Source organism: Rhynchophorus ferrugineus, unplaced genomic scaffold (assembly GCF_030347505.1).
Source record: "Rhynchophorus ferrugineus isolate W39M unplaced genomic scaffold, kcgeb_rfMv2 rfM2, whole genome shotgun sequence".
In the NCBI taxonomy this organism is placed as follows: Eukaryota; Metazoa; Arthropoda; class Insecta; order Coleoptera; family Curculionidae; genus Rhynchophorus; species Rhynchophorus ferrugineus.
Window position 1 is genome coordinate 63,871,838 of NW_027472581.1, and position 21,749 is coordinate 63,893,586.

A 21,749-nucleotide genomic window follows, 5' to 3' on the forward strand; every position below is an offset into this window, starting at 1 on the left:
TTTTTTAAATTTGATATGACTTGAACTCAAATCCTTTTAAGCCGTACGAATTGTTTTATTTAATTAAAATTTGGATATTAAAAATAATAAAACACTGTTGGTAACGCGATTTTTGTTTGACTGATGTAATGACGTGGAAACTGATGCATTTTATCTCGCGTGCCGAAACTAATACAAAAGAAACGCGAGTTTCGGAACGCGACATTAAACTCCTCCAACTATGTATTCTGTGCTCCAACGCACACACGCATATTCTTTTGATAGATATGATCTTTGACGTTAGGAACACACCTAAATTGCTTAGACAACAGTGAGTGCTTGTAATTTAATATGAACTTTATACCATAGCAATAAAGCTCAAATTGACTACGTTTTAGTTACAAATCATTTGTATGGGAAAAAAAGGACTATTTTTAGGGTTTTTCCAGCAATAATTCTAATTTTTCTCGCCGAAAAAACCATCCTTGAACTTCAACGAACATTATAAAAATAGATTTGGCCAAATTGGTCCAGGCGTTGTTGAGTTATGCGCTTACCAACACATTTTGCGATTCATTTTTATATATAAGTTTAGCATATAGAGAGTATAATTAACCACTCTGAAGAGCAACCAAGAAGATCATGAGGCTTATAACTCAATCTATAAGATGCAATAATGGCTTAAGGATCTAAACCAATAAACAATATATTTGTTAAACTTCTAGCAAAAGTTTAATTCTAATTACGAGCAGAAAACTTACTCCATTATTAATATTTATAACTTAAAATCCGGAATTTTCACACCACCAAGCAAATCGATCGACAAGGTGGAATCAAATATACACCCTAATTTTATAAAATATATTTATTGATCAATGGTATATACAAACTAAACATTTAGCATTTTTCAATGCATTCACATCCGTGTTCTACACACTATTTCCAACGATTTGGAAGCTTAAATATTCCTTCTTGAAAAAAGTTAGAGGGCGAGTTGTCATCCGGTTGCGCACATACTTCTCTACTTCTTCATTACTTTCAAATACTTTGTATGTATCTTTTTATATCGTTCCCAAATTGTGCCTTCAAACGAGTAAAAATTTTTTTTGTAAAAAGTTTAACTCGTTCATTGGTTAAAAGCTTGGTATTGGTGTGAAATACACGAAGTAAATAAAATATATGTATATAACATAAAAGATTAAACGTTCTTTGGGTTAAAAACAAATATGATCTACACTTTTATGCACACACAATAAATCACACAAGCTCACAAGCCATGTACAAAAAGAAAACTTAAATCATATCATCTAAAAAATTAAATCACATGGCAGTAGTGCCTAATATTGCGTAATTATAATTATTATTCGGACGGGAAGCACGAAACTAGAAGTCCTTTAGCTGCTAAATTGCCACACCGTTCTCAGATTGAAGAACAGAATTACGGCCTGTCTTTGGTTACAAATATAAATGCACTTATTATTGAGTGCAATGAGTATAATTATAAGATGGCAAATCTTTTGTTGAAATGTAGACGGGCGACTTTTAATATGCTAGTTTGAATTTAAACAAATACATATATAGTATCATAATGATACCATATGATGAAGAATAAGGACTAATAAGGGCCTCCAAGGTATGCCCATGATTTTTTTAACTTGTCGGTTTCACCATGTAAAAATCCTTTTATCTCATTGCACAGTTGCCGAAAGGTAAAAAAAGATGTTCAACCAAAATGCCTCTAACAACAATTCGTAATTTTGCGTATTTTAGCCCGTATTCTCATTTTGGAATCATCTCCATGCTTTTAATATATGTGAAATGCTTTCTTGGGAAGTCTCCAATGAGTGGGAAACTTCTTGCTGAGTTTGGCAACAATCTTTGTTCAATAGCTCCCTCAAATCTGCGTCTTCAAATTTTTTAATTTTTTCTTAACATTCTGTCTTGAGTTCATTTAACTATGTTGGAGATGAAAATTTACTACTCGCTAGCTGCTTCAAAGCTCCCAATTACGGTTGGATTATCGATACATTCTAGCGATTGTATTGGCCAGGAAGATGTTTGACGATATTTTGTCGCCCTCTTTATCAAGATTGCACCTTTTTGGGCTACGTCTATGAGTGTACTTCCAGATATTCCCAGAAATCCGTGAAATGTTGCGAATGAGAGAATCAGCTGAATTTCACGATATCTATGCTTGATTATTGGAACCAGCCAGGCTGAATTGTAGACTTCTTTCGGATTCTCCATACAGAAACCAGATTATAACACACTCTTCCAATCATGGCCCCATCGAGTGTACAGATGTTACGGGAGTTGCACCATATCTTTTGCAGCTTAACATTGGCTTCCAAAGGGATTTCGCAATCACAGGCTCCTATGATTCTTAACTATATATCGTTCTACGAGCTATAGTTACTGTTATTATTGCGCAAATGTAATGATAGCGAATTGTGGACAAATGTTTTACCTTAAAATATTCAAGTACCCTTTCGCTATATTGAGCCCTCTTTGTCCACTGTCGCTACCTTTTAATAACTTGTATATAATACCCCTTTTATTTGATTTATTAATTTAACAAAAAAACTAACTGTGGTATATACGAACTAAATCGTCGTCGTGATTTTTTTACGTTTCATTGTTAAACAAGAGTAGACGATTTGGAAAAAATCTTACTTTCCTCTCCGTAATGTTTCTATTTTATCAGATTTCCGTACAGAGCTATCCATTTCTTTTATTCTCTCGCTCTACTTAGCGCTGTCGATCTAACGAAACGTTAAAAAGCTAAAAGGTGCACAAAAACGATTTTTGTAAAAAAAGTCTTTTAATCTATCAAGATGAAAGATATATCAATCACGGATAGGATCGATGGAAAATTAACGAGATAGTAGAAATCAAATGAATGAATGAAGAACAAAGAGTCACGATTATAACGAGAAAAATTTTTGGAATACTTTCTACAAATGTTCCGGCTAGAAAGTAATTAAAAAATTAATAAGAATATAAATACAATTATATGACAATCTTATTAACCGACAAACTTGAATTAATGTTAAATTATATAATTATTTAAACTATAGTTATGTATAGTTTAAGATCCATTAAATTATCGCTGTTTTACATGTATCATAAATAAAAGTGTGTATAACAATGCATTTATGATTATGTGGTAAAATCAAGCCCGAAATTAAGTTTATTTGATATTATTTTGAAGTCTACGCAAATTTTATATTTAGATATAATATATTTGCAGTCAAACATACTGAGATTCATAGAAAACAATAACTTTTCTTCAGCTCTTTAATTTTGAAACGGACAGGATAGAAGTTTTACAGACGAATCACTTAAAATTTATTGAAAAAATTTTGCAATATGTGATTGAGTGAGATATTGGGAGTGATTGGTTTGATAATTAAGAATTGATGGCTCTGTAGTTTAATATAACAAGTGTATAGTCAGATATTAGTTTTTGTGCCAAAAATATGCAATAATTTTTTCCTAATCAGTTAGCTGAACTAATCAAGTGTATTAAATTAATAACACAAAAGAATTAAAATATTGCGACAAGATCTAAATATTATTACACTAATATTGGTGCAAATTGAAACGAAGAGACATTCAATAAATTTTTGTTATTCCTGAACAACTAATTTAATGGTTGAAAATTCCTCTACAACGTACCTTGATTGGTTGAGAAATGTTGATACTCTATTATAACACTAAACATAATTGTAATGTTAAAGTTGGGCTCACTATTTAAAGATACACAATCATAAAACTAGAAGAAATGCAAATACTGTATATTTTGGAATAACAAAACATTTAGCCACATGTTCTAAAGCTACAGAAACGTATTTGTATTCGCTCAGCTGAGTATTACTCTATGTACTCTTGTGTTATTTAACTTTTCTATACTCGTGCTATGGTCTATATCATCGATCGAATATGTTTTAATATTCATTCCTTTTTTAATTACAATTTAATCACTTCAAGCTTGCAACTCAAACCCGTCACTTTAATAGACTAAAGGAAAGTGAACAAGATAAAGTATATGAATGGCTAGTTCCGCGTATGCAGTTTACTATAATCTACAGATGTTTATTATCTGGTAATATTATGGCTGTTTTCAGTTATTTGCGAATTCTCACAAAACGCTAGTTTCTTATTGATAATCGAAAAAATTAACAAACAAAGATGATACTAGATAAGAAATAAAGTTACAAGAGAAGAATCCATACTTAAAAGGAATACTTAGAGCACACTCTTGGTGTTAAAAAACTAACTGCAAAGGAAATACATCAAAAGTATGTGAATAATAATTGAATATGTCGATGCTCTCTTACGTCGATATTGAAATATCATATTTGAGATTAACTTTGTTCTTTTCCTTTTTATTAATGTGTCAAAAAAAAACAGAAAAAACTTTCATTTATATTATTTTAAGTTATTTAGTGAAAATATGATAAATATCTCGAAAAAAATTCGAGTTTGATTTTATTTTGCGTTTTTTAATTTTTAATTCCACCTAATTTTCTTAAAATACAGCCTGTAAATAATGAAAAGGTCCTACATAAGCAAACTAAGTTGAAATCTACTTCAATTTATTTCAGTGGGTATGCGCTCAATTATCCAATTAGACCGCATCTTGTTCACTTCCCTGTAGTTTCAATTTTGTTATAATTTACGAATTACGATACGTTTCAATAAACAAACGGTGCTGTCAGGTCTCCTAAGTATGGTAGATTGATTTCTGAATATCTGGCCGTATTCGAACGCAAGAATGCAAGCAAAGCAATTTTATATAAAAAGAGATTAAACTGTTATCAAACAGCTTTTTATAACTTTAAACCATATTGTTTAAACTTTTGCACTACTTTGTATTATTGGAACTAACAGCTAATATGTTTTTTATATATATTTTTAATATGTATATTTAAAGGTGGAATTTATAAAGTAAACCCTTACTTAAATTACATATTCAGTCATAGACGGATATATTAAGTAATATAATCTCTCCGGTTTTTAATTATTAATATTTAACAATTCGCGCGCATTTCCATAATTTATTTTGACGCTCTTATCGTGTAATTATATGTAAATCGAGAAAAGCCTTTCGACAACATCAAAAGTCGCTACAAAAACTTATACACGTTGAATGGCTCGACTCCCTCTCGCAAATATTCCTCCGATGTCTAATACTCAAACAAAGAAACTCTCACAGTGAACATCCTTAATTTTGTTAAATATTAATGAAACTCTCGGCAAGACGGTATATTTCATCTTAATTTATTACCGTTTGTTATGCCGCTGCATCTATATAGAACCTTGAATTATTCGTATATTTAGCCAATAAATGCTTTGCACTACTCTACACTTAGTAATTGTTGTTTATTGTTTCAGGTACGAGGTTTACTGAAGACAAATAAGGATGACGATCTCTGCACTATTATATAAATTTTATTATAACGTAATAGATGAACTATGTCTGTTATTTTAATGATTTTATGAGAAATGTATTGTTAGTATATCACCTTGACTGAAATTGACTAAAGAGTTACGGATATTAATCACACTTATTATAATAAAAGGAAAAAAGCAATATATAATCAATTTATTATTAACTGAAATAAATTCTATGTACATACAGGGTGAAAAAGTATTTCAGTGCCGAATGATATGATTTAGTGAATACGATACGAATATAATCTACGTGATGCCCTAAGCAATCCTAATCTGTAATGTAATGTCTGTCAATGTAAAATAGGCAGTCTTATTGAGTTCATTAACAAATATTCATCAGTTGATCAGTTGAATATTAACAGATATTGACTTATAATATTAATATTAATTGAATAAGATTATGAATAAAAAAGTTTGTCCAGCTATATACTAAGCTGTAGCTTTCGAGATTTGGCAGGACGGTCTCGTTTATATGCTTTAGAAAATGTTACTGAAACAAGACACTGAACTATTAAAATCTTACATCACAGCCAGAATATTCAGAGTGAAATAAGAGAAATCCTTCTCTACAATATCACCCTATCATAAGTGGAAGATATCACGATAGCTATATTAGCTGATGATACTAATATCAGCAACCGGAAAATAAAAAAGCTAGTGACGATATAAAGAATTAAATTAAAAATTGGGAAATAAAAATGAACCAAGGTAGATCTGCGTATGTGCAGTTCGCCTATATTCATAATCATTTCATATAGGAACGCAAGTATGTCGGATTGAATCTTGATGCAAATTTTCACTGGAGGGAACATGTTAAAAAAAGGAAAATACCTGAGTGGAAATGTAGGAAGATGTATTGATTATTTGGAAGAAAATTACAATTATCAGCAAATAATAACGAAAACCTATGGAATTCAATTTAGGGAATGTTCAGCGAAAAGAAAATGTCTTGATATGCATAGTAGATGGAACCAGATATTACAGGACTAATTACTTACATCAAAACCTTTAGATGCCCCCTACCCTCAGGAAAACAACGGAGATATGAAGTTAGGCTCCATTTCGATGTAAATATTGAATTACAGCAAACATTGGACAACACCAGAACAGGACATTGACTCAAAAGAATCAGAATATTTCATCTTGTGTAGTGTAGTGAGTTACATTTAATTGAAAAAAAAACAGTGGTTTTAATATACAAAAAAATTTAGATTAGAATCTAAGTTAGGATCGATGGTTTTTTCTAGATATATATAATCTATTCAAAATGGCGTCATGCATATGTGCCTGTCGAAAATTTTAAAATCGTTTTAGACTCAGAAAATTTTTGTTTGGAATTTTCTCACTTCATTCTATTTAAAAAGAAATAGAATGCTATCTGATAAGCTAGAACATCTAACCAAATCAGCCCGCCAAAGTCGTCCGCTTATCAAAGGTCCGTAAAATTCTTCAATATATTAATTATAATAACTGCAGGTTATAAACCAGCAAACGATATCGGAACACTTTGCTTGTTTCGATAAATTTTAAATCGCTGCTTATTATTATTCAGATTGAGAATGCCAAAGTTAAGACAGAACATGTTGTGTTTATAATCAGTTACTTCCAACAAAAATGAGAAAATGGAGTGAAAGATTGCCAGAAAAATTATTTAAAGAGGTAAGAATTTTCATTATTAATTACTTGTATAATTTGCTGCTGTTTCTATTGAAAAGGTTTTTAGCCTGTCGCAGCTGCAATAAATATTAGTATGGGTCACTGAAATAACTCATGAAATGAAGAAGGTAACCTTAAATTTACTGAAAAGAGACTATCCTTATACGAAGGGGGTGACGAATCAATATCAGCTTGATGTTAGCTCTATCAGAGATGAAATATATGAAAAGTATAAAAACAGTGAGTAGTTCTTTCAACATAAACTTAATTTAATATAATTATTTCACAGTAAACTCTTAATCTGAAAAATATCAATAGAAAGCTTAGAGATATGGTGCTCTTTGAGGGATGTAGTTGGTATGTTCATAGACTGTTAGGTAATACAGGAATTAAATGTAGTAAGATAACCAGACAATACTCTTAAAAGACTACAATTTTTAAAAGAACATAATAAAATCAAGTAAGACTTAAATGACATGATACGTGAATATTCTAGAAGGGGACCAATATACCCAATAGTCACTCATGACAAGATGATAATAAAAGTAGTTTCGAGACAGCAGGAGTTGATGGAAAAAGGTAAAACAATGGAATAAAAATTGATTACGTTTTATTATTCATAACATTTATTAATAATTTATTCTAGATTTATTATTCTTTATGCTGCAAATAGGAATGGTTAAGTAGTGAATGGTTAATAGTGAATGGTAATACCTTCGGTGTGTATGAACTCGATCAGGCTCATTGAAGATGAAATTGACAAATGATGGAATGATGAAGAAACGTTTACATAAATTTGAAATAAACAGATCAGTTATTTACTTGAATGAAACTTTCTGAATTGTGTAATTGTTCACAATATGTATGAGCATTTAACATATATGGCAAATATATTAGGGAGAATGCAGTGATTACATCTAGTTTTATTAAGAAAGATGTATACAGGTAGTAAAAAAATAAACCAAGTAGAAATATAGTGATATCAAAATAACCTTACAAGGAAACACTGTACCGAAGGAAATAAGAACTAAGCGTAAGAGGTAAATTTGTTCCCTAAATCAAACATATTACTTCGATATATAATTGTTAGTTAGGTGGATTAGAGCTCCAGGGGATACCATTACATAAAAAATGCGCCTGGAACTCCAGCTCATATGCGAGAAAAATTAATATAAATCTAATAATAATAACATACAACAATTAAGTCCTTTGCTAATATATGCATTTGTATGTACTGTAATGTTAAAATTAATTAATAATATAACTTTGCATTTTTAACATTTTTATTATTTCATTTGAATTAGAATTTTGTTGTATGTAAAAGCCAAAATGAAGTAAAACTCAGAGTTGATGCACCAAAATGGAGACGTTTTGACGTAATAAATACAGATCACGAGAGTACACTGTTTTATTGAACGGACTATACCTTTATGAAAGTATTATAAAGGCACCTTTTAGTCGGCAACGACTAATATGTGCTATTTCCCACCAAGACGTGATTCTCTAAACAATTGCTTAATTTTCTAATCCAGCTAATCCGTCATTGATATGATATACCCATGCAATCTGTTGGCGGATTTATGCTTAGAAGTAAAATAAAAAACTATAAAATAAACTCCATAAAATAAATTAGAAAAACTCTTAAATATAATCTAGAAGACTGGATTTAAATAAAATAACCTCATATAATAAACTTAGAAATTAAACTAGAAAAAATATTTTGGCGTTTTAAACACAGTGTGATATGAAATGAAAATTAATAAGCTGTGTATGACCTACACATCCAATTGCGATTTTCAATGACTCTGTATGCATGTATGTATGCATTCTCTTATTTTTCTCATTAGTGTAGCAAGGAATAAGTTTAATTTAAAGTTATAAGTATATTGTGATTTATTAAATCAGATATGGGGCTTCATAAATTTTCACAATAACGTCTAACTCGGTGGATTAACTCATATATCTCTATAGTCATTTCATATTATCAGCGGCCTCTGTGGTCTTTGGCCTTGATACTAGCAATTCGAATTACTAGTAATCAACTGGTAATTTTGTGGATACATTTCCACATAATATAGGACCAAAAAAAAAATTCCAACTCTGTTTTATAAATTTTTTTTTCATAAACAAATAAGCGTAAATATACCAAACTACAAGGGAAGAAGAGGAAGTGCGTTTTTTCTCAGCCTTACTGACATTAAAGGAGTACAGAAAATGAGGAAATGTAATATATTACTAGAAAGAAATTGATACCAAGACTAAACAATGTACAGAAACTTCTGTTCTCTAGAAAATGCATAATTTCATAAAAATTATAATAAGGAGGAGCTCTTAATTTTATTTAATTTTTAAAGTTTAGAAGCGAGCCTCTACGATTGAGATCCGTAGCATTAAGTTACGTTACGGTACGTTATAATAGATAGTACGTAGCAAAAAGGAGAGGATTCCTTTAGGAACATCTACAAATATAGAAAGTTTTAAGGAAAAAGTATAAAATAAACTAAAAACAAATAATCGCTAATAAGTAACGAACAATGGAAAATAAATATACCTGTAGAGATTGTAAAACATCTAAAAACTTAATCTATCTGTATTCAGATATAGTGCCAAAATACTAATGCTAATATAGAAGTCTTTTACAAAAATTTACTAACTTGTGTTATAAAATGCATTAACAAATTTGAACACAAAATATACAATATTGGTTTTGGGTACCTTAAATTCTGAAATCACATTACACTGTGAATACTGTTTGTTAAAAACAATAGATAATAATTTTCAAGCTTATATTATAACAGTTGATTTTACAGTCTGACAATGACCTCCGCACATAGCAAAAATCAGTGACAAGACAATTCCAGACTTGGCTGCGATCTTGTCACTTGGATATGTCAGGCCTGTAGCCCTAAAACCCGAAATGGCAAATAAGGATATCCGAACCGCTGCCTATATCACGCTACCCTACAAGTATTCCTAGATATGCAAATAATACATATTTGCTAATATCAGAAACCCATTTAACAAAAGAATTCTTTATAAAATATAGAGCATATACATTCTATCATACCATACATCCAGCCACCACCGCAAGAAGAGGAAGTACAGTAATAATAAAAAAGAACATTTCCCACCATCATCACCCGGGCTCAGTACAGCAGAAAATCAGGTAACAGCAGTAACTATTAATTCAAGCAAATACAAGGTTACAATAGCCGCAATTTATTGTCCCCCAAGATACAATCAAAAAGAGGAAAATTATTTGAATGTCCTAAGCAACCTGGGAGAAAAATTTATAATTGGAGGTGATTTTAATAAAAAAAAATACAAGATGGGGATCCAGAATGAAAAACAACTAAAGGCAATGAACTGCATAAAGCAGCCGCTGAACAAACACCTATCCACCTATCCACCTAAAAGAGACCTATGGGGGAATTGGGCATGTGACAATCACCAAAAAGCAGAAGCATTTGCTGAATATCTAGAAAAAAGGTTTAAAGCAAACGAAACTAATATTGAACATAATTTTCCGGACATAGAAGCTGAGAATTCGATGATTGAATTATTCACGCTGAAAGAGTTAACCGAAGTTATTAAAACTGACATTAACCCCAGGAAATCACAAATCTACGATTTAATAACAGGCGAATTACTGCAAAAACTATCAAGAAAGGGAATTATTAAACTCACCAACTTGATCAATACAGCATTTAAATTAAAACATGTTCCAGACATTTGGAAGATGGAGGAAATTATAATGATCATAAAACCTGGGAAACCACCAAATGAAATAAAAGCCTATAGACCTATATCACTGCTGCCAGTAATATCTAGGGTTATGGAAAAACTCCAGTTGAAAAGAATAAAATCGACCATAGGGAGAAAAACATAATACCAACACACCAGTTTGGGTTTATTACCAAGGACTCTACAATTGACCAGGTCAACAGAATAACAGATGTTATTGAAAAAGCCTACGAAAGTCAAAAAGTATGTTCATCTATATTCTTAGATGTAGCACAAGTCTTCGATAAGGTTTGGCATGAAGGCCTTGTTCATAAACTACAGAAAATGCTACCAAAAAAAAACCGAACTATTAAAATCATACATAATAACCGGAATGTTTAGAGTCAAACAAGAAGAAGCTTACTCTACAATAAAAGAAGCTAAGGCAGGGATACCACAAGAAAGTATACTGGGACCAATGGTTTATCTACTCCTCGTTTATTACACTTGTGATATACCAATAATGGAAAATATTACGATGGCTACATTTGCTGATGATTCTGCGATTATAGCTGTCGGAGACAATAGTGAAGAAGCTTCACGAAAATTACAACAGGCAAGTGACAATATAAATAATTGGACAAAAGCTTGGAAAATAAGAATTAATGAAAGTAAATCTGTACATGTGCAGTTTACCTATAAACAGACCGTACAAGCATCAATAGCATTAAATAACACTATCATTCCATATAGCAACAACGCTAAATATCTCGGAATGAATCTCGATGCAAAACTTCGCTGGACGTAACATATTAAAAATAAAAATACTGGAATTGAAATATAGGAAAATGTACTGGCTAATTGGAAGAAAATCACAATTATCAGTACATAATAAATTGCTATTTTATAAGCAAATACTAGAACCTATATGGACATACGGAGTTCAATTATGGGGATGTTCTGCAAAGAATAATAAAAATAAAATACAAATTTTTCAGAACAAAGTCCTGAGAGGTATTGTGGGTGCACCCAAATACTATAGGACTGATTACCTACATCGAGACCTTCACAAACCCACAGTCAGTCAAGAAGTTAAGAGAATTGCAAGGGGGCATGAGGAAGCACTCCATTCTCATACAAATATTGCAACTTTTGGATACCATCAGTCCAGGACACAGACTCAAAAGTATTAAACCATCTGATCTTGTGTACTGTTGTGTAGTAAGGTGTATATATTAAAACATTCAGCAGTGACATATAAAAACATTATATCACCAGAAACTGAGGTAGGGCCGACGGGTCCTCCTGGTTATATATCTTCATTTAAGTTATCATAAAGACAAATTGTAGGTTAGACGGAAATGACTAGTAACAATGTATTAATTAAGTAATAAAAAAAACTTGGATATGTCAATGTTTATAAACTATACATAAAATATATAACTATAAGTTATATTAATAATAATTTTTACACACAAAAATATACTACAAACATATAAAAATCATGTTTATAAAATGCATTAAGTTGATGAAATTTAATCAAATATGGTCGTTAGAGGAATTTGTTAGTTAAAATTAAATTAAAAGATGACAATTGAAATGATAAAATGTTATAGTAGTAATCCTTATTATGCTAATAACAATGTGACGATTATTTTAAGATACTTAACCATCATAAACTAAAAAGTACAATGTTACTCACGTTACATAGTATCCAGGATATCGTTTGTGGTATAGAAAGTCTATTCCGACTCCAGCCAAAACTGAAAAAGAAAACATATTGTTAATTGGATTATGTTAAAGAATTTCTTATATATTTACACTTAGAGGATATTAAGGTGTAATAATTTTGACATGATAATTCATACTGTTGGAAAATTTCGTAATTTTATTTTTCTAGGCTGATATAATAATGTAGCGACCTTCAGATGTTTCGAATTTTCCCGCAATTCTCAGCAGCCCACAGATCTACTCGAGGCGTTGCACATACCTGAAGTTAGCACCCACGGTGAGGTGGCAACAAGGGGTACTGACAGAGGGTACGACGTGGCAACCTCGGGTGGTAAAGCTAGCGGATGACGCGACGCCTGGAAGGTTAGGTTTTTCCGTTCCCGACTCTAAAAAAGTGATCAGACGTGCCACTGTTCGTAACACCTGAAGGTAACCCTGCCACGTGCATTTCTTTCTGTTTTTATATTCTTATAGTGGGTTAGTGTTTAGTGTTAATATATTGTTTATTATTTAATAACCGTTCGTCTAAAAATAAATATTCCTTCTGCATATAATTAGACTTCATTTGTACCGAAATAAATCGCCGAATATTGTTGTCTTTATCTAACCGCACCCGTACTCCAAAATAATAATGGATTATATTTTATGAAGATTTGTAAATTGTTTTGAGGGAGAAATTTAACTTGTTATAATTTTTAACCAATATATAATTATTATACAAAATATATATAGATGACGAGATATCTGTGGATGCGGTATCTTCATGAGCACGACGCAATGCATAAACCTTAATAATCTTAATCTCCTTTTACCAACGAGGGTTTTTCTGGACTGGATCCATAGTTTAACGTGTTCTCCGAACCACGGTCCTCGGCATTAAGCCTTCCGACTGGCTAGTGACCAACTTAGAAATCATCCCAGAAGACATCTGGTCTTAGCCAGCCTGGTTACTGGCGTGACTTGGATCACTTTCCTTGTCGGAGTGTTCACTCCTGCCCTAAAACAATCACAAATATTAAACAATCACAAACATAAATTTACGACCATGCGCAAGCAGGTTTCGAACCCGTGACTATCTCTACAGTAGGTGGACGGTCCTGTCGCCTTTACCACTGCGCCAACCAAGCCGGCTCTATCATTTTTAGTTATGGGTTTAACGATTTAAAAGGCCAGGAAGACGAAAACAGTCCAACGACAATGAATTGCAAAACTTATTGGAGAAAAAGTCTAGCTTAAAATATTAAAGAACTTTAACAGTGTTATTGCGCGTTTATTCCTAATGAATATACAAAGAAAAAATAGATGGTTAACAATGGTTAGTGATGAATATAATGAATATAAATTTATGAGTTGTAAAAATGTTCTTGGAGACTTGTAGGACTGAGCTGACCACTGTCGAAAACTGTTGGAGACTACTCTCAACTATGGAGGACTGACATTAAACCTCTTGATTCTTTTGATTCTCTTGATTTCTTCGTGTGCAGCACCTTTCTAATCATACTGTACCTACTAATAACCGTTATTTTTTACCAATAGGCAGTATCAGGGTTTTCCACTATATTAACCCTCATAGACCTATAAAAGTGCAGATATAATAAAAACGGTATTTCGAGATATACTTGTAAATATTATAATTTTTTAAACATAACTAACAGTTTAACTAATTTATCTCTCCGTTATCGGAAACAAATATTTTTACACGCGATACCGTGTCGAAAGAACGGTGTTGGTTTGTTAGCGATAAAATAATCGGTACCGTCATAAAGCTGTAAAATTATCCATATAATAAAAATGGAATTCCGGGTTATCTCTCTGAGATCCTGAATAAATATTTTCTACAACAGTTTAGTAGTTGATGATCTGCTGTTTTCAGACGTTTGCATACGATTGGTGAGATCCAAAATAAGGGAAAATGGAAAATACGAAACGAATTGGCTCAAAATACCATTATGAATCGGTTCAACATCGTGTTTTAATTTTTTTTTCAAAATAAAGCACTTTCTTGTGGCGTATTATTGATGAATAATGACCCACTGTGACAACACCAATAGTTAATCCCATAGAACAATCCTATTGATACTGAGGAGTATGCAAGGTCTACTGTATTATATACTATTAAAACTAGTTGAAACTATCACTGAAGATGACAATCAATGCCAGTTGAAGAAATTAATGTATTTTTGCAAAAGTAGTTGCAGTAGTCAATAACAGGTGTAAAGACAATAGCATGCTAATGGACAGCCACATGTTGCAAGAGATGTGAATGGTACAGATATTATAGCAGCTGGAACAGGAAGCTCTACCACATCCAGCGTACTTACTAGACATAGGGCTCATTAGTTGTACCCATTTTTCTTCATAATTGCTTTCTTAATGTGAAAATATGACTAACAATGAGGCCCTCAGAATATCACCAATTTTGTCAATATTATTTTATATTTGTTTTTTCGTTATTACTTGGTTATTATCTAGAAAACTTGGACGTATCTCTAGACCTAGTTTTTTATACGACACAAAAAGAAACTTAGAAACTGTTAATATTCGACAGGATATTGAAACTGAAATTTTCACCCGAAAAAGATTGGATATTCCCTTCGCCTATGACATAAATCAAACATTGTCTCCTTCTTATCAGCTATCGGTAACTTCTTTCCAACTACGCGAAAAGCAGAAGAAAAACTCGGAAAGGAGCCGAGCCACGTCGCCTTGCCGCGACAAAAAATGGTCCCCGAATGCCGAAGAGAATGAGAGAGAGTATTCGGTCGTGTTAAATCACTGAAGAGGAGGCGATTAACTCGGTAAATCAACGTTAGGATAGCTGCGTGGCGCATTTTTATGAACCGATCCGACTCTGGTCGGCCACCCTAATCGAATTTTCGTCGATTGTTTTGGAATTTATGTCCCGTACACGGATTAAGCCTAAGCCAAATTCTCCTTTAATAAGGGAAAGTTTCCGGGTTGGTGCTACATATTTGGTCCGCGCTCATTTTCACCCCGAACCGTTGTCCCTCCCATAAAGATAAATTTATATTAAGGAGGTTATGGGTAGAATCTTTTTATATATAACAATATTTCATGCTAATTTGAATGCTGACGAAAAGTTAATGAAAATATATTTAAGTTTTAAAAGCTTTAGTCATTAAATTCCTTGAGTTACATAGGTCAACAAAAAAGCTCTGTGAATTTTTTCAACTATTTTCTATGTATAGGCTTCTATGCTATGGAAGTAATTCTAGAACGCCAGTATTTTTTGATAACTTGCCGGAACTTACTTGTACCAGGAGTGTTTTCCCCTGGTTAGTATGGTTCGCTCCCAAATAGGTCACTCCATACTTTGAAAAAGGAGACGAATTGGCTTGTGGCACCGATATTGAAGCGATCAAAAGCATCTGTTCATAGATTCATTAAAAAGAAGCTTTAAAGTTGTTCTGCTTCACAACGGTAGTTCTTGTGCTTTCATTTCAGCAGATGGTTTCGTACATTTCAAAGAAAGCTAGTCTAGGAAAGAAGAACTCGGAATTGATTATTCGCAAGTTAAAAGTTTGCACATGACGCTCGGACAACAAGTTGGGTTTACCAAATTCTCTTGCTTTTTGTGTTTATAGAATACTGATCAAATGACTGGACCAAAATGAGCCGAGAGGGCTGAAAGTTAGTGAAAATAATATCCTCCAGAAATATTGGTACCGCCGCTGCATATAAGCTGAACACGGAGGAAGCAATTTGCAAAAATATTTAAATAAACACAATTTCGAAGTCTTCGGTGCTCTGGGAAGTAAAAGCATTCGTTGGATCTGATGTTAGAATGTATTGACCCAAAATTAATCAATACTATGGTAGATCATCAAAAATAAGGGGGGTTGCTTTCAATGATATCACAGTAGAATTTTTAGGAAATCATGAAGGCGATAATTATAGTCAAAAGGATGCTAAAAGCATTTCAAGCTTTAGGTTGTCTAAAAATACATTTCACCTCAACTACTATTCGGCTAATTTTGAAGGTGTAGTGAAGTGAGCAATGTGAATGATTTCACCGGGATATTGAAGATATATAGGAAAGATACCAAGAAAATTACGTGTCTCAATCATATAGGACTACTATTGGACAGTTCAGAAAGACCTTCCATATTCTTTCCACAAGCGAAAATGTACAAATAGGAGCCCTTTCAGAAACGTACAAGGAGGATCAAAATTTCACTGTTTCTACAGTGAAAATTTCTTTCGAAAAAATTACTTTCCATATTTTGGTACCCTCGAATTTCAATAGTCTGTGACTGAGTAAGCTCCTAACCAAATTCCACTAGAATAGTTTAGTATACATCAAATACAGTCATTCTTAGTGTCCATATCTTAAACTATGGTATTAGTATCAGAAACCTACAAACTAGGGGTGTTTTCAAAGCCTGACTCTATTAGGGTTTGGGGCCTTGATTACATTTGCGATATGAACAGCGATACTTTTGGCCAAATCCCACTAATCGATACCAACAAATTCCTCGAGTATATAAAATATGATTAGCTGTCTTATTTTCTTAATATCGTATTTATTATTTTGAGAAATAAGTTAATATCAATGAATTGATTGAGTTCAAAAGAGAACCGCCGTATGATATTGATTGATAAATCCTACCGATTATACCGATACTGACAGTCTAATACAATTCCACAGACAACTCCACAAACAAACTATGTATCACACAGATTTCTTAGAATATCTAGTGTCGTATAAATCGCACTATTATTCCATATCCAAAATAATTATTATAGACATTATTTACACTAAAGTTATTATTTTAAATTAGTTTTGCCGTCGAGTGTTCCATTATGTGTGTTGCATATTACCTTGTCAGTGCCCTGTATTTCCGCTTTGAAAATTAAATGAATTTACATTTTTATGTCATATTTATATATTGACTTCTACTTAATACGTTTTTTCATTATATACTCTGTTCTTAACTATTCTATTGATATTATTAAAACAATGTATTGATGATAAGGATCAACCTAAAAGCAGTTGCTTTTCTTAATATTTTATTTTGTTGGCACCATCGTTATATTCGCTTTCTTTTCATCTGTACCATTGTATCTCCGTGTATCAGTTTTCTATGCAAGAGATTTTCTCTTAATATATTTTCTTCAGATATGAGATGTATTATAGCATACGGCATTTGTTAATTGGCAATTAAGGGAACGATTTCAGCAACATCTATTTCGTTAAAATGTATCATTAATAGGCCAGCACAAAATCATTAGAGTAGACTATCAACACCCGGAATAATAGTAAAGTAATACTAGTTCGGTTATGAAATACGCTGTAAATATTTTGATGTAACTAAATACTTGTTGAGTACATAAGGGCATGAAATTACATGGGGAGCAAATGTCAAAACATGAAACTGAATTTAGAAAATTATTAGATTATAGAGATTATAATGTAAAAGTTGAAAAAATGCAATCAACATGCAACTGTTGAGAAGCATATTCAATATAGTGTTAACGTGATTTTTTTTTTTGAAGTAAGAAGTGAACTGAAGTTTGAAGTGCTTTTTTGACACTTCTTTGAAGCAATAAAACGCCTGGCTTTCATATACATATAGTATTAGGTTGGGTTGTTTTGTTCATAAATTATGTTGGTAAATATTTGAAAATTTATTTCCAAAATAAATGTGGCAATATAAAAATGAGCCTAATTAACCACAGTTAAGTTATGCATAGTAACATATATCTCAAAGTAAATATATAGCATAGCTCAGTATACAGGACCATGCTAATCAGATATGTATATTTATAGGTTCAGTATATAGACCATGTTTTCACAAGTGTTTACATTAATATATCGCATGCTCACTAATAGCTATCACTCTGTAAGATACAAAAATCTTTTAATTTAACTTTTCCACAAAGCCATGAAAGAAACAAATATAATTTAAAGTTATTACTGGATTTGTGCTTTAGTCGTGTGTATGATTACACCAATAACTATTTTCAAATCTAAACCATCGCAATAACGAATTATTATTACATTATCGCTAACCAGCGTTTTATGTTGAAGTATATTTTAAGAGTATTAATTATACATCTTGATCCTTCGGAAATATACTTGGTAGAATGTGTGCCGATCGCGAGATGCACCCAGTGTCCATTTACTTTAAACGCCCATAAAGAAATTTCTTGAAACATGTTCTGGACTAGGTGAACCAAACGAAGATTATGTGCGTTTATTGAGTGATCGCGTAAACATTCATTCATTTTAGATATTCCTAAGTCAAGACAACTCTTAGTTATGAATGTGCGCAACCCCATAAATTAAAATATTATGTCTTAAAAAATCTTGGGCTGAATAATAGGCATGGTGACTGTAATAAAATATTTAAAAAAATATTGATTTATGATAAAACATGATAGACATATTATTAAAGAAAAATTGGGTTATACTTGATAAAGTATAACTCATTGGATTATTTGGTGTACAAGAAACCAAATATTTGGCTTCTTATAGTCCAACCATGATGGTATTTCTTTGATTTCAAGCCTCGAACTTAATCAATATATTGTTTGCATTTTAAGCACATATGGTCGTTCACTAGTGAACATTAGTGAGTACAGTTAGAAGACCATTCCTCTTCCATCTGAGTGGAATTTTATTTACTGACCATATACACCTGTACGAGTAAACCCATTAATAATAGTATAAGTTACCAGATTATTTTATAACTGAAAAATAATAAAAATTATGAACATCTCATATAAACAACAAACAATACAAATGAGGTGTTATGCTCGATTTTACCTTAATTACATCAGATATAACTAAAGGCAGTTAAATAGAAAATACTTATATTAGAATGGATTTATTACTGTGAATAAATTACCGATGTTTGAACTATATCGTCTGATTCGGGTTTTGAAATACTTCACCATATTTCTAATTTTTTATGTCTTGAAAGGAAAATACAAAACTTGTCTCCCATAATTATATTAGGATGTTACGAGTATTATATTATTATTCAAGTTTCAAGATTTGTGGGCGAATAATATAGAAGTAATTTTACACGAAGAAATTATAAACAAATACGTTTTTTTTCAATATTTTAAAATTTTTCATTGGGCACATTGTAATAAAACTACTTTTTCCTACTCAAGAAGTCCTTTAATTTAACTTTATCCTCTAAACGATGAATGAGAATAAACTAATTTGAGATTATTATTGGATTTGGGGTCTAATTATTTATATGGTTACAACTACGATTACCTTTAAACCTCAACCATCGGAATAATTAATGATCGTTACCTTATCCAAAGAAATTCCTTCAACATCTTAAATAACGATTTCCGTTCCCTAAGTCGAATTTAATCCGACAAATTTACTAGTCTTTCGTTCACTTTCGATTTAAATTCCTTGCCGTTTCCAAAGGCTGGCTTTTGGGTCTCCGGGATCTTCGAAAAGGGTAGATAATATTTTGTTCGAGGGGGTTTGCTGCAAATCCAATAAGGTAATAAGCGGACTCGAGTAAAGCCAACGCGAATATAGAGCGTTGCTGGCTGGGTTCTAAAGATATTTAGGCCAAAAGGGAAAACATTTTTTGTGTCAGGGTGGAGAAGGTTTTTAAGTAGAATGTTGATAGTTGCAAGCAACTACTTTATATAAAACAAACGTTTGAAATGTATATAATAAAAATAACTTGAGATATAATTCAAATTCGTCAGACATGTAATGTATGGACCTGAGCATTCGCGGCGAGTTTCATAATTAGTCAAAAGTCGTAGTGTGCATGCACTTTGCTTTGTTCCAGTGTTCTAGGAGCTTTGGATCAGCCCAACAAATTTGAGCGAACGTGGGAAAAATAGCCGGGATTATGAATGACATAGATTTTGGTTTCGAAAAATAACCCTGTTTTTCCTTGTAATTTAATTAGTACTACAAATATGTTGTGAATGTTAAATATCTGTTTAAAATCTATTAATGATTAATAATAATACGTATAATTATATAAAAACCTCATATAAAAACATGAAAAATTAAAATATTTTTATTTTACTTGCAAGAACCTTGTTATGAAATCTGATATAATATTTAAATTTGATTTCTATTTTGCAAATGGTAATTAAAAACGTGTCATAAAAATATGACTTGTTTTTCTTATATTTCATTGAAGGGTATTACATTTATTGATACTCTTTATAGTACAATTCTTGTCAAATAATATTGTAGCGACCTTGAGGCATGTCGAATTTTACATAGTGGAATAACGGTATACAAAATACCCAGAAATATAATCCCAGATGTTGAACACGGGCGTGGTGCCAGCAGCCTCAACTAGAACCCGATAACGAATAGCTGCAACCCCGAGACGTTTATCTGGGATGTTATTAAAAAGTATTTCTATTCATTCAGTACTCGACCATCGTTTGGTTTAGACGTGCCACCATCGACCGCCCAAGCCTCGTCTCCAGATAACACCGCTGCTATCCGCTTATTTATTTTGTATTTTCCACATTTTATATTACTTCAATAAATAACGGTCACATAATGTAAACACCACTGTTTCATTTCGTTTTACCTCCATTCACCGAATCATCTAATTTACCCTACAATGTGGAAAAAGTATTTCACAACTGGTGAGAGAGAAGATGTTTATTAATAATCTCATATAAAATAATTGTTAACAACATAAAAATATTAAGTTTGCCAAGGATTGTTGGAACATTTTTTTCGATATATTATTGTTTAGAGCATATATGAAGCTTGTACAAATACTAGAAAGAGCATTGAAAATAGGTTGAAAGAATACAATAATACCAGATTACTACAAGTTAATTTGATCTAATTCATAAAACAATGCAAACATTTAAAATGTAACAAATACATCAATATGTAAAAATAACCACCAATTAATCTCAACAATCGGTTTTTAGCTTCTTTCCAGAAATACTACTATATTTTAGACCTAAAATATAAAGTAAAACTCATTAAACAGAGTAATTTTAGGAATGAGTACCTTACATATGTTATTCTTTAAACAGAAGATATATCATTGCAGTTTCAAGGAGTTATTCCTCACAAGTTATTTATGTGTATTTTACTTTATACATTTTGTGGCACCAAATAAACATAGTATTCTTAATTTAAGGTTTTATTATGTCTACATCATGGTGAAATTTCCACATATATATTATTTTCTCTTGGGACTGAATACATGTTC

At 31.7% G+C, this 21,749-nt stretch overlaps 1 protein-coding gene across 1 annotated transcript in view; it reads right to left on the reverse strand.

Annotated features, from left to right (window-relative positions):
- The window catches only part of LOC143190187 (uncharacterized), a 293,945-nt gene extending 281,372 nt beyond the window's left edge, over window positions 1-12,573 (reverse strand). The window contains exon 1 of the mRNA XM_076394336.1: window positions 12,518-12,573. The gene's annotated coding sequence lies outside the window, so the exon portion shown is untranslated. The remainder of the gene's footprint in view (window positions 1-12,517) is intronic.
- Between the last annotated feature and the right edge of the window lie 9,176 nt (window positions 12,574-21,749).